We start from the raw sequence: 12,558 nt of genomic DNA, 5'->3' as shown, positions 1-12,558 counted from the left end.
AGGCCCTTCACCCTCTCTGCTCCCCGGGCGCTGGAGTTGGCTGCCCATCACTGTGTGTGTGTGCTCACTGCCACATATGGGTAAAAAGCAGAGGACACAAATACATGCACCTGTACCTTTACCTTTATACGTCACTGTTCTCCAGCTGCTGTCGTCATCTGCCATTTATATATATATATATACCCATTGGTCAATTTCATATGCTAAATATATGTCTAAAAAAATGAGTGGCACTTTAATACATTGCAAAGATATATGTGATATTTACATTTTGAATATCTATATTTTTCCCTATGGAAAGTAAATGTAATATACAGGTTATATTCATATTTATGAAATTCAATATCCAATACTAAACAAACTAATTTTAAGTAGTTCAATATTTATTGTAGTAAATAAAACAAATAAAACAAATATTTTATGATATTATACTATTATTAAAGTGACTGTACCAGTATACAGACTGCACATACTCTCTAAACGGGTCTAAGCTGTTTTTCTCTGTGAGGAAAAATGAATGGCAATATTGCACCTAGATCCTCTTAACTTCAAGGCTGATAAGATTTAAAGTACAAGTAATGCATCAATGCTACTAGCTTAGCATGCTAACCCTCCAGCACATTGTAATGATGTTGCCTACTGCACTTTAACTCTGTTACATAACAGCAGCAGCCACCCTAACTGTACTCTACTACTGCTGCAGCAGATTAACTACCAGGCTGGACGAAGCCTGCAGGTCTGAGTGGGCAGTTTTAGTGATATTCCCTCTCTTATGAAGTCAAATCAGTGTGCAGCACTGTTAGTCTGCATGCAGCAACTCATGCTTCAAGTCTCTAAGGAATTTGATGATGAAAATGAACAGATAATACAGATCTGATCTGGAACATCTTTGTTCAACACAGGTCAGACCAGCAGTGATACCAATTTCTCCCATAGAGAAAAACAGCTTGTACCCAATGGGCTGGTGCATAGTGACCTAATCCATTTGAGAGCAATATATATTTTATATTAGTTATTAAATACAAAATGATGAAATGTGCTCAATATGACCTGGAACAGTTCAGGAACTTTGCTTATTTTGATTCCAGGTTGTCTTTAATAACAGGCTGCTGCAGCCAGGGATGCAAGCCTGCCCCCTGCTGGAAGTCACCACTTTTAGTTTTTCCCCCCCTGGCTGGTGTTTCTCTTTAGCAGAGCCAGGTAAGAATAGTGACTTGTGAAAATGCCTTATTCACTTTCTTGAGTCAGCACATTTACAGACGGTTTAGTTTTGTTGGAGCCATTATGACAAACCCCAGTAAGTCCAGTGTAATTCAACTTTATAGGGTACTCAATGTCAAAGGACAGGAATCAGACTGTAGGTGGTGCCGACTTGATGGAGTGGAGTAAGATTTTATGTTTACGAGAAACAGAAGTGAATAGGCTGTAATTGTGCGTGAATTTTGAATGTGTTCCAGTGATGTTTTTCTCTGGACTAATATGTACTTCTAAAGAGAGCCAATGCTACTAAAACCGAGACCACTAATGCAATGGTACCTCATGGATAGTCCCTTTATTGGCCACATTCATAAACATAGTGTTCTCAGTGTAATTGTTTAATAGCAAATGGTGTGTTGATGGTTGTGGTGGTTGTGGACATCCCAGCCAACATGCTCATGTGGAGCTCACATGGATGGAACGTGGGCTAGGTGGGTTAAAGGTGAGCATGGACTTTGAGTGGATCTGTTCAGTTGGGATTCCCAAATGGGCCCCGTCATTACAGTCCACTGTAATCTCACATGGGTCAGATCTAGGCCTGTATGCAGTGTACATCTCAGGTGGTCCTGGTCCCGTCATTTACCCTTGTGAGCATCCATATTTGGGGCCAATGTGGAACCTGAGAAGAAACCCTTCTGATTCCCTGTTGGGCTGCCCATACAGGCCCCACATGGACATGTTAGTATTACTTTTGTGATGTATTTTGTAGGGTGGGCCTCACATGCACATGAATGCAGTGTTGGGTAGGCCTTATTTAAAGGTACTTGACTTCTCTTAACCTCTCTGACTGACTGTCACACTGTATTGTGTGTGTCTAAATTAGAGCCCCATTCTTTGTGCTGGTGTGATAACACCATAGGTAATCCTCAATCATGGCCTTGGTGTCTCTCTAGTTGTACCTAACCCACAGATACACACGTTCTCTTACCTAGTGAAGATACCCACTGTATCTGCAAATATCTTTTGTTTAGTCCTCATAAATAGTTATAGCCAATGGAGTTGGGCCAACACTCCTGTGGTCACTCCTTGACCTTCTGTCATTCCTTTCCTCTGCTGGAATATTTCTCTGGCTTTCACCAGAGTTTTTCCCTGGTTGTGATTACTTTCCCATATTACCTTGGAGATTTGCGCAACTTGTGTCCCTTGTCGATCTTTGTGCTCCTTCAAAAATTTCAACAACGTACATTTTGTGGGTTTCAGGGTTTGAAAAACATTTCCTGGTGGCTCTCTTTGTAAAAGCACAGCACATAATTCATTCATTTCTGGAATCTTGTTTACCGACAGCCATAATGGTGTCATGTCTTGTTTCTCTACACGTCAGGTAGCAGAAGCCTTCATACTACAGCGTACCAGGCTAGCAATGAGACCATCCTGTGAGCTGTGAAGATGCTCAGACTAGAGATGCACCGATCCGATATTAGGATCCGATATTAGGATCCGATATCGGTCCCGATATACAAAATTAGCTGTATCGGGTATCGGATAATTAGGCCGATCCATAAAACCAATCCTTTCACTTTAATTTGTTGGTGTGAGACTAACCTAAATGTTTACATGTTTGACCAAGTTACTTATTTATTCTCAGGTTCAGCTGCTAGATTTTGTTTTGATTAACGCTAAATATTTTAAAATAAGATTGATTACTGTTTGTGTTTTGACAAAGTGAAGCTACTTGCTCTGGGAATTTCCCCACTGCGGGACTAATAAAGGACTATCTTATCTTATCTTATTTTTAATATTATATTTTAATATATTTTAGAAGTTTGACTCCTATTTATTTAGAATTTAAATGTTGTGTCAATGTCCTGCACCATTGTTTATTTTAGTGACAAATAAATAGCAATTAAGTACATTTATATCTATGTGTTAATTTGTTATATTTTGCTTAATAAGTTAGTAAAGTAATATTTCAGTCAATCCTGATGCATTAGGTCACATGGTGAGGTATACAGTTTATTAATTCAACAATGGTGTTGGATCGGTATCAGGTATCGACCAATATACAAAGTTTATGTATCTGTATCAGTATCGGAACTGAAAAAGCCAGATCGGTGCATGCCTAGCTCAGACCAATATTACACTGAAATAACTGCACAAACAATATAGCAGGGGCTCACAGAGGGGCAGGAAAGCAGCAGCTTGTGAAACCACGTCTAAAGAAATCTCAGGTGAAGCTGCAACTGGTTTCAGCGCGTGCATGACAACAATACAGTGTGTTTAATAACACAGTGTATCTGGAGCCCACCTATAATCACTGGACACAAGGGACACGCAGAGATATCCTCTGGACAGGGCACCAGTCCATCATGGGGTAATCCACACATCCATGAAGACGGTGGAAGAAGTACTGGTGGTAGTACAGGAGGCATTGGATGAGCTGCCATATACAGGCTTCATTGCGGCTGTATGTACGGCTGATGACTGGAATTTTAGATGGTTGATATGGTTTGGTTACTACAAGTTCCTGGCCCACAGGGACGTAACCAAGCTCCTGAAGGCTTGCTAAAGCCATTTAAATATTAGAAAGGATTTCCCCTTGTCCAGAAAAGTGGTCATCTTGGAGTTTTGAGGATTTGTTTCAACAGTATAGTGTATATGTTGGACGGGGGTCACTCTTAGATGTGCCCTAGAATGGCAAAAAAAAAGGTAAACAATGAGAATATAACCAAAACAGAGCTGTAAAACTGGCCAAATCTAATCATCAGTATTCACACCTCACAGGTACAGAACAGGCCTCAGGCAGTGTTACCTGCTCCAGCATGGATAAGTGGATCCCCCTGGTGAGAGCTGATTGGTCAGCGAGGAGAGTCAGACTGGATTATAAGATATTAAACACTATAAAACGGTTATTTTAAGAAAAGTCTCAACTAAACTAAATCAGTCAGTCCAGAATGTCTGATTATAGAAACTAAAAATAAAGGGATTTTACTGAACCGATTCATCAGCAGCTCATCTTATCTAAACTGTGTGTCTGGATTAGCGCTAACGTTATTCATACAAACATAGAGATCAGATTAGATTGGTGTTGACTGATACTTAGCATTAAGGGTTTGGGGTCAGACTGGGGGACATCGCTCATTTATACATTTACATTTACATTTAAGGCATTTAGCAGATGCTCTTATCCAGAGTGACTTACAAAAGTGCTTTGCTCTTTACCCAAGAAAAACCTCAGCTAGTTAGAATAGACTAATAGTTCAAAGAGACCTCTAAGCTTTAGACACTACTAAACACAGGTCAATAAGGAGACCATAGTACTCTACTATTCGCCCAAGTATTCTCAGAAGAGGTGGATCTTCAGTCTGCATTTGAAGATCCACTTGAGACAGTTCGGACACCCAGGGGAAGTTCGTTCCACCACTTTGGTGCAGGACAGAAAAAAGCCTGGACGCTTGTCTTCCGTGGATTTTGAGGGATGGCGGGTTGAGCCGAGCCGAACTTGAAGCTGGAAGGGCTCTTGGTGCGGATCGGCTTTTAACCATTGCCATCAAGTATGGAGGGGCTGGTCCGTTCTTGGCTTTGTAGGCCAGCGTCAGGGTTTTGAATCTACAGGAAGCCAGTGAAGAGAGGCACCAAAGAACAAGGTGTAGTATTAAAAACCCTGCTTAATTCTAGTTCTAGTAAATGACTAATACCAGTTGTTGAACACTGTAGACACTGTTGAAGCCAGGTGCCGTGTTAAGGGAACAGTTCTGCAAAGTTTTCACAGTAGGTCACCACAAGGGGGAACCCCAATCAAAGCAATGACTATTACTCTCTCTGAAGTTCTTTGGAGAAGCTTGAGGCACCTACCCTCTACCAGTGTCTGGAAGAGGGCCCCAGTGAGGCCGGCCTAGAGTGTTCACTAGGTGTTTTCCTCGAGTTGTGTTTATACTGGCTCTGCCTCGAGCAAATGTGAGCGATACCGTCTCAGGCGGCGCAATAGTTTACAATGGTTGATTCCACAGTCATTAAGGGATGTGTCACTCTGGTGGAATCGGTGGCAAAGTTCAGTGTTGAGTAATTGCAGATGAAAGGGAAGCTGCATCATGACTACGTTGCGCTTGGTATTATGATAGTTGGTCTGGGAGATCTTTCAAATCCACCCATTGAAACGGTGTTGCTTTTAAGTTTTCTTTTCTTTGCTCGCTGCAGGTGCACGGTGGGTTATATAAGTCTATTTTTCTGAGGGGATTTGCTGTCTCTGGTCAGGAGCAGAGGCTACGCCTTTCCCTTTGTTCCTTTGCCTAGTTCTGTGTAACTGATTACCTTGCATTTATTCAAGATCAAAAAAAAAAAAAAAAAACTTCCAGGAAGATCAAAAAATAACAACACGTTACCTGAGCTGACCTGTCAAAACACATCCGTCATACAATCACACGAACGACATGGAAATCAGCAAGCCTGGAGAGATGCTTCATGCCAGTGGTCATAAACCGGATATTACTTCGGAGATATCACAGTACAGTGTTAATACGAGAGGACGTCAGCCGTATGATCGCTGTGTGGTCTGTGAAGCTTAATTACTGTATGAGACCATCAGAGAAACAGTACTGGTCAAGTCACCGTCGAAGTGACCATCGAAAAAAAAAGGAAATGCAAATACTGTGTGCATTCAGAAGGGTACATCTTTCTCCACCACACTCTCTCCATCCCTCTCTCTCTCTCTCTCTCTCTCTCTCTCTCTGTCTCTCTCTCTGTCTTGCTACATCTTTCTCCACCACACTCTCTCCATCCCTCTGTCTCTCTCTCTCTCTCTCTCTCTCTCTGTCTCTCTCTCTGTCTTGCTACATCTTTCTCCACCACACTCTCTCCATCCCTCTCTCTCTCTCTCTCTCTCGCTCTCTCTCTCTTTCTCTCTCTCTCTCTCTCTCTCTCTCTCTCTCTCTCTCTCTGTCTCTCTCTCTCTGCATATCTATCACTTTCTCAGGCTCTCTCTCCATTTCTCTTTCTTTCCTTAGCCTCTGTCCTTCCGCTCCTCCCTATATTTCTGTCTCCCTATATATCTATATATATCTATATATATCCCTTCAGATCCACTCTTTCTTTCTTATCTCTTTGTTACAAGTGTAGAACAGCGCCTCCTGTGTTCCAGCAAACTTCATGAAAACACAATAAAAGCAGCTGGTCCTAAAACACACACACACACACACACACCTACACCATCAGTTCAAAGAGGTTCATCTTCAGAGTACGTTATCTCTACGTATTAGACACTCCATGGTGGTGTGGAGACGTGCTAGCTCTCACGTGTTCAATCAGGTCATGTCCATAAATACATATTTTATGACATATTTATGGATATTGGTTATTCAGAGAAGCTGGTCTCTGGTGTGTAATTATGTGCGCCTTGCATAGGATGTTTGAAATCAATGGAAATCTTTTAATTCTTTGTGCTCTAAAAGAAGGGGGGAAGGGGGGGTGTCATGTGACTCGAAGCGTATCAGTTCCCTGTTGATTGTTGATTGAACTCCCCAGTTATAATGAAGAGCTTTTCTTTAGTGGTTGGTGTGGTTGTGAGAAGGGGTGTGGACATTGGGGGGTGCAGTGATACGAGGAAGTTGGTGCTTTTGTGCCGAGAGAAGGTGAGAAGAGCCCTACATACTCCACACAGTCACGGAACAGGCCCCAGGCAGCGTAACCTGATTCAGCAGGGTTAAGCGGACCCCTCTCCCCGGCCACTGCGTGGAAGCTTTATGACCTTCGCTTATTGTGTGATGGGCATTGATGCAATCCAAGACTTTGTGTGCAACTTGAGTGTAGATGCCAGCACAGGTGCTCCACAGCTATGGGAGGATGGTGTGTGCTGTTTGATTTGGCACAAAAGCAGGCCTCAGTTGGGAAGATAAAAGAGAACAGCAGCAGAGAAAAGCAAAGAACGGGGAGGAGATCAAACCATCGGCTTGTAATTGCTGGTTGTAATTGCCTCTTCCCAGTATGTCGACTGTAACCTCTTATAACAGCAGACCGGACTATTTTCAACATCCCTTTCTCGCCACCGACAGACAAACGCTGAGAGCACATGGTCTCGGTTCACAACACTAAAAATTTTTATTACGAGATCAAGAATAAGCACACTTTACCGTCAATGCACAGAAGTGCAGCCGAATTCGGTCCAAGACAACACTTATATCAGTGATTGGGGCAGTGAGAACTGCACACCCAGAATTGTGGGCAGCCACCTCAAATCCTGGGAAGGATTTTCTTTTTGGGGGGGCACCTAAGTTGTGGACCAATCCTGGGACCTTTTGACCCTAAGTTTGCTTCTCTATGGCTTTAATCTAAAGTCAAAGACATTTTTACGGTTTGGTCTAATACAGCAACTTTTAAACAATGGAAATAACTAAATATATAAACACAAAAATTTGGCAAACGTGGATAATCCTTGTGGCACCAAATGTAACAATGATTGTATTTATTTGAGAGTGTCAAAAAAAATAAATCAGATGTAGTGCTTCTTGCCACTGGGTCCATAAGCCTGTTTACACCTGCCGTTGATGTGCATTTTGGTCATCAGATCACATTCAGGTTTCACTTGTCTGCATGAAAAGCCTGGTGTATACACCCCCAAGACGCACTGTGATCGGATTATGATCGGATCAGATCTTATCCACATTTATTTGATCGTTTATTTGTAATTGTACCTTCTTTTCCACCCAGTTTGACAGGCCAAGTACCCAATTATCTCCGTTCATGTGAACTCCCTCTATCAGCAATGCCCCAACACTAAGTGAAGGGTGAAGACTAGACTAGCCTCATCCAACACATGTAAAGCCACTGCCTCTTTTCGAGCTGCCGCTGAAACAGCTAACAGCTAACAGACGCCTGTCCTGACCAGCATCACACTAGCAGTGATGTGGGGAGGAAATGCCATAAACCCGCACCTGAGAGGGCAAGGCCAATTGTGCTCTCTTTGACTCTGGCTGCTGATGACAAGCAGCACGATGCTCAGATCATAGTGGCAGCACCTTAGTCCACTGGACCACTCTGTGCTCCCTCTCGCCCACGTTTAATACACATGTAAATGCACTGCGTCTTCTGTGATCGGACTCAGTCAGGCAAGTGAGTAATTATTACTGTGGATCTTGGCTTCTCTCTCCTGCTTGGTCCATATCTCCATATTTACCGGTAGATAAGAGCAGTATTACAGAGTTTGTTGCCAAGCGGTTTAAATAGGCCGGCACATTTTCTGATAGAGCCATTACGGGAATGCGAGAAGCATCAATTGTTGTTGAACCCCCACCGTTCCTCTAAACTGTTTCCCAGAATCTCCCGGAGCAAGACGGTTTTGATAAGGAAGTGTTGTTTACAGGAAGTAAATAATGTACGTGTTGATGTGCTTTTTACACTAGAAGGTAAAATCGGATCTCAGTTTCCTCCCAAACTGATCATTTTCATTGTTCCTTTAAACCATAACAGCTCAGCAAGAATTTCTCCTCAATATGTATATTTTTTTATTTGATTGGTACCAGTTTGAAGATACACTTTTAAATCCTTCTGCACCACAAGCTGTAAAATCCTTCCCAAGAAAGCCAGGTTCATCTAAGCTGCAGTTTAAGTAGACCTGCCTGTGTGACCAAACATGTTCGACCACATTATCAAAAAGATAAATCCCTTCTGGCCTCCTGCTGGAAACTGTCAGCGTTGTCTAAGAGGTTTAGTTTTGGTTCAATTAGAGAACAGATTGAACAGTAAAACACTTCCATTTCAGGGCAGATTGGTTCTTAGCCTTAGCGGTTCCTTTGTTTTTCCTGGCCATCTGAACCAATTTCATCTCGGCTGAGGGTGCTCATTTGGGTCTTCAGAATTACTTTATTTGGATTTTCCATTATAGCTTACCTGACTTGATGTATTAAATGCTAAGTTGAATTGGGTGTAACCCTACACCTAATCCTAACCCTAGCCCTAACCTAAACCCTAAACCCTAGCCCTAACCCTAACCTTAACCTTGCCCATGAATCAATGCTAAATCCTAACCCTAACCTTAACATAAACCCTAAACCCTAAATCCTAACCCTAACCCTAACCCTGACCTTAACCTTAACCATACCCTTGAATCAACCCTAAATCCTAACCTTAACATAAACCCTAAACCCTAAACCCTAAATCCTAACCCTAACCCTAACCCTAACCCTAACGTGTCAAGGTCAGGGTCCTTAACCTTACCCTTTAATCAACCCTAAATTCTAACCTTAACCCTAACCTTAACCTTAACATAAGCCCTAAACCCTGAATCATACATCCTAAACCCTAACCCTAACCCTAACCTTAACCTTAACCTAAATCACTCCAAGCTCCTTCGACTTCTCATGGTACTGTTTGTGTCAATCCAATCAGTGCTGTCAAATAAAGCCTTTTTAATGTGGGCATGGAGGAGCTTCCATCTGTAGTCAATCATGATCACTAACAGGAAGTTAAGAGGCAGGGCAAGTTACAGACATGTTGAACTTTCGGCAGTGGGTGAATGTATATTTTTGACCCGGTATGTATGATTGTGTTGATTTCAGACCACCCCTCCATTAAAAGCTTAATATTGCCATGACGTTCATGTCCATGATGAGTGGGTGTAAACTTTTGACCACACCTGTATGTTTTTAGACCTCTGTAATATGATTAAAACTGTAAGTGCTCTGGATGAGAGCAGCTGCCAAATACCATAAATGTCAATTAGCTGCCGCTTAATGACCCCTCTACCAATAGGGTAGTGGCGCTGGCTAAGCTAACTTCATTTTCGGATAGGTTCGGTCCTAAATAACACATATTGAGATGGCCTCTTTGTAATACTGCACGTTTGCTTCGATGTATTTGATCCTTTCCTGTGCTTTAAAAACACTGTACACAAGAATGTAAGTTTAAAAGTGCAGTAAAAGGACCAAACTCTGTAAGGGGACATGGGATCCATTATAAGGACTCCAGAGTAGACAGAAGCAAAGTTAGAACATAAAACAATGAAGACTTTTGAAACTTAAGACAGTAAGTCTGCTATTGAGTCGGCAGTACTATCAACACAAGCCTAAATCACAAGTTCAAAGGTCTCGTATTACAACCTACCCTGCCTTCAAACCTCTGCTGGTATTAACCACTAAAAAGGGAGCTTGTATTTAGCTCTAGTATGAATGTCCATAGTTGTTTTAAAATGTCACAGTGCAGGCCACCTTTAAGCCCTCCATAATCCTGCTCTCCTCTGGGGTTCTGCCGAGGGTCCTCTGCCTTGGGATTGTGAGAAGCAAGGTTCCTCAACACACTCGGGTCTTTTTCTTGTTTTCTCATTCGAGCTGTGTGGACAGATTGGGTTCCAGGGCATTTCCTCATCGCTGGCCTGGCTCTTGGTTAATTGAGGAAGGCCCAGTTGGAATGAATGAGGAGCTAGGCTGTCATTCCTGACCTGAGCCCCCAATTTCCTTTTCCTCTTTGCCAGGTGGTGCAAGACTAAAGACCACAAACAACAGCAGGCGGCTCGGCCGATCTGGCCATGTAGGTGGGCAGAGAGGGGTCAGAAAACACGACTGGGGCAGCGAAATTACAAGGTCATGAAAGAGAGTGTGTCACTGGGAACAAGTTTCCAGCGAGGCGAAAGGACTGAGGCGGCTGTTTGTGCCTCCAACGGTAATTAGTTTCTCCATTCCAATGGCCTGGAAATCATTTCGCACTGAATTAGCACTGATTATGTGCTCTCTAGGAAAGTCTCTCTGGGTCACTGTGCGATGCTAATGAAATGAAACTTGTTTTTGGAGTCTCCATGGAAGCAATTTGCCGCGTTTATTTCAAATGTATACGTATATACTACAATAACAGTGTTCGGAATCAGACGGGACTCTGTTTATCCAGAACTGAAAATTGGATAAATTATAATTTTCAAGGTTTCATGGCATAACTCGCCACAAGTTTCCATGAGTTCAGTTGTATTCGAAAATTGGTGTAACCTTCACGCCGGGCCCAAAATAAACTGCTAATGAATTGCAAATGATATATTCAGTTACAGAGAAACGGATTGTATTCCAGAAGGTTCACCGAATTTCTTCCATTTACTTTGGAATTCGTCAGAAACGTTGGCTATGAAGAGGAGCTCGTGTTGCAACCGAAATTACCTAGCGACCTACAAGCTAACAGTCAGGCCATTTTCCTTGAGTATACACCTGTGTTCAGACTTTAATTAAACAAGTCCTACAGGGAGGCAGAAAACCAGATGGAAAGCGCAGGGACGGTGGGGAGGGGACACTGTTTTGCGTTAGGGAAAGTCGTATTGCCTGCGTCATGGGTTTTCACCCATAGAGTGACTGTTTGCAGGAACCATAGGCGCCCCTACACTTTGTGTGCAGCAGCTGTTTTGGAGGAACATTTGAGATGTGTTTAAAATAGGATGGTGTTTTGGAAGGAACGGCTCAACTGTTAACGCTTCACATCTTCTGAACTGCCTCGTCTGAGAGTGCTAGACTTTGTGTCAGTCCGTAACCAAGCCACCCTCTTACGTAAATAGGACAAAGGATCTGTGTCTTACCCAGTTATTGCCTCAGTAATAGATGGGCTGGACAAGATTTGCATCATCGATATCTGACAGAGCTTACGGGATGCTCTACACTTGTGAAAATAAAGGTTCCTAAATGGTTCTTGGCCTGGACAAAAACATTATTGGTGAAGATCCCTGACAGAGGTTCTTCACATCCACACAGCTCATAAAATGGTTCTTTAAAGCAAGGGTCAAAGTTTTTACCCAATTTTGCTCCCCATTTTTTAGTTAATGTCAGTACTCTCCCCCATCACATGTAATGCTCCGGACACTGGGAGGGTGAGGACTGGCACATGGTCTCCTCCTCCGCCACTTGTGCAACCAGCCACCGCCTCTTTTCGAACTACTGTCGATGCCGTCACCGGGCAACCAACAAACTCAGATTAGAGCACCGTGTACCCAGCTCTGATACATTAGCTAGCATCAAACTGAAGTGATGTAGGGAAAGAAAGCTATCAACCAGAGAGCACGGCCTTGAACATTGTGCTCTCTCGGGCATGGCTGCTGATGGCAGGCAGGATGACCCGGGATTCGAACCATAATAGTGGACCCTATGGAGCCCACAAAGAGCCAGAGATCATTTAGTCTAGCTGTTCAGACTTCATTAGTGAGTAATCTACTAAAAAAACTACAGGATTGATCAATAAACAGCTTTCACATCTTCCTCCTGGTTTGGTTTGCCAATATATGCCAATCATGGCCTCATTTGCTAGAACCCTGAGACAGATGACACATTTGATGAACTCCCCCTCAATGTCGAGGTTTTATCAGTGACTTAAATATAAACAGTAATATGAGAACCTTGAGTTTCCAGT

This window comes from Salminus brasiliensis, chromosome 25 (genome assembly GCF_030463535.1).
Source record: "Salminus brasiliensis chromosome 25, fSalBra1.hap2, whole genome shotgun sequence".
NCBI classification, from domain to species: domain Eukaryota; kingdom Metazoa; phylum Chordata; class Actinopteri; order Characiformes; family Bryconidae; genus Salminus; species Salminus brasiliensis.
This window is presented reverse-complemented; position numbering follows the sequence as displayed.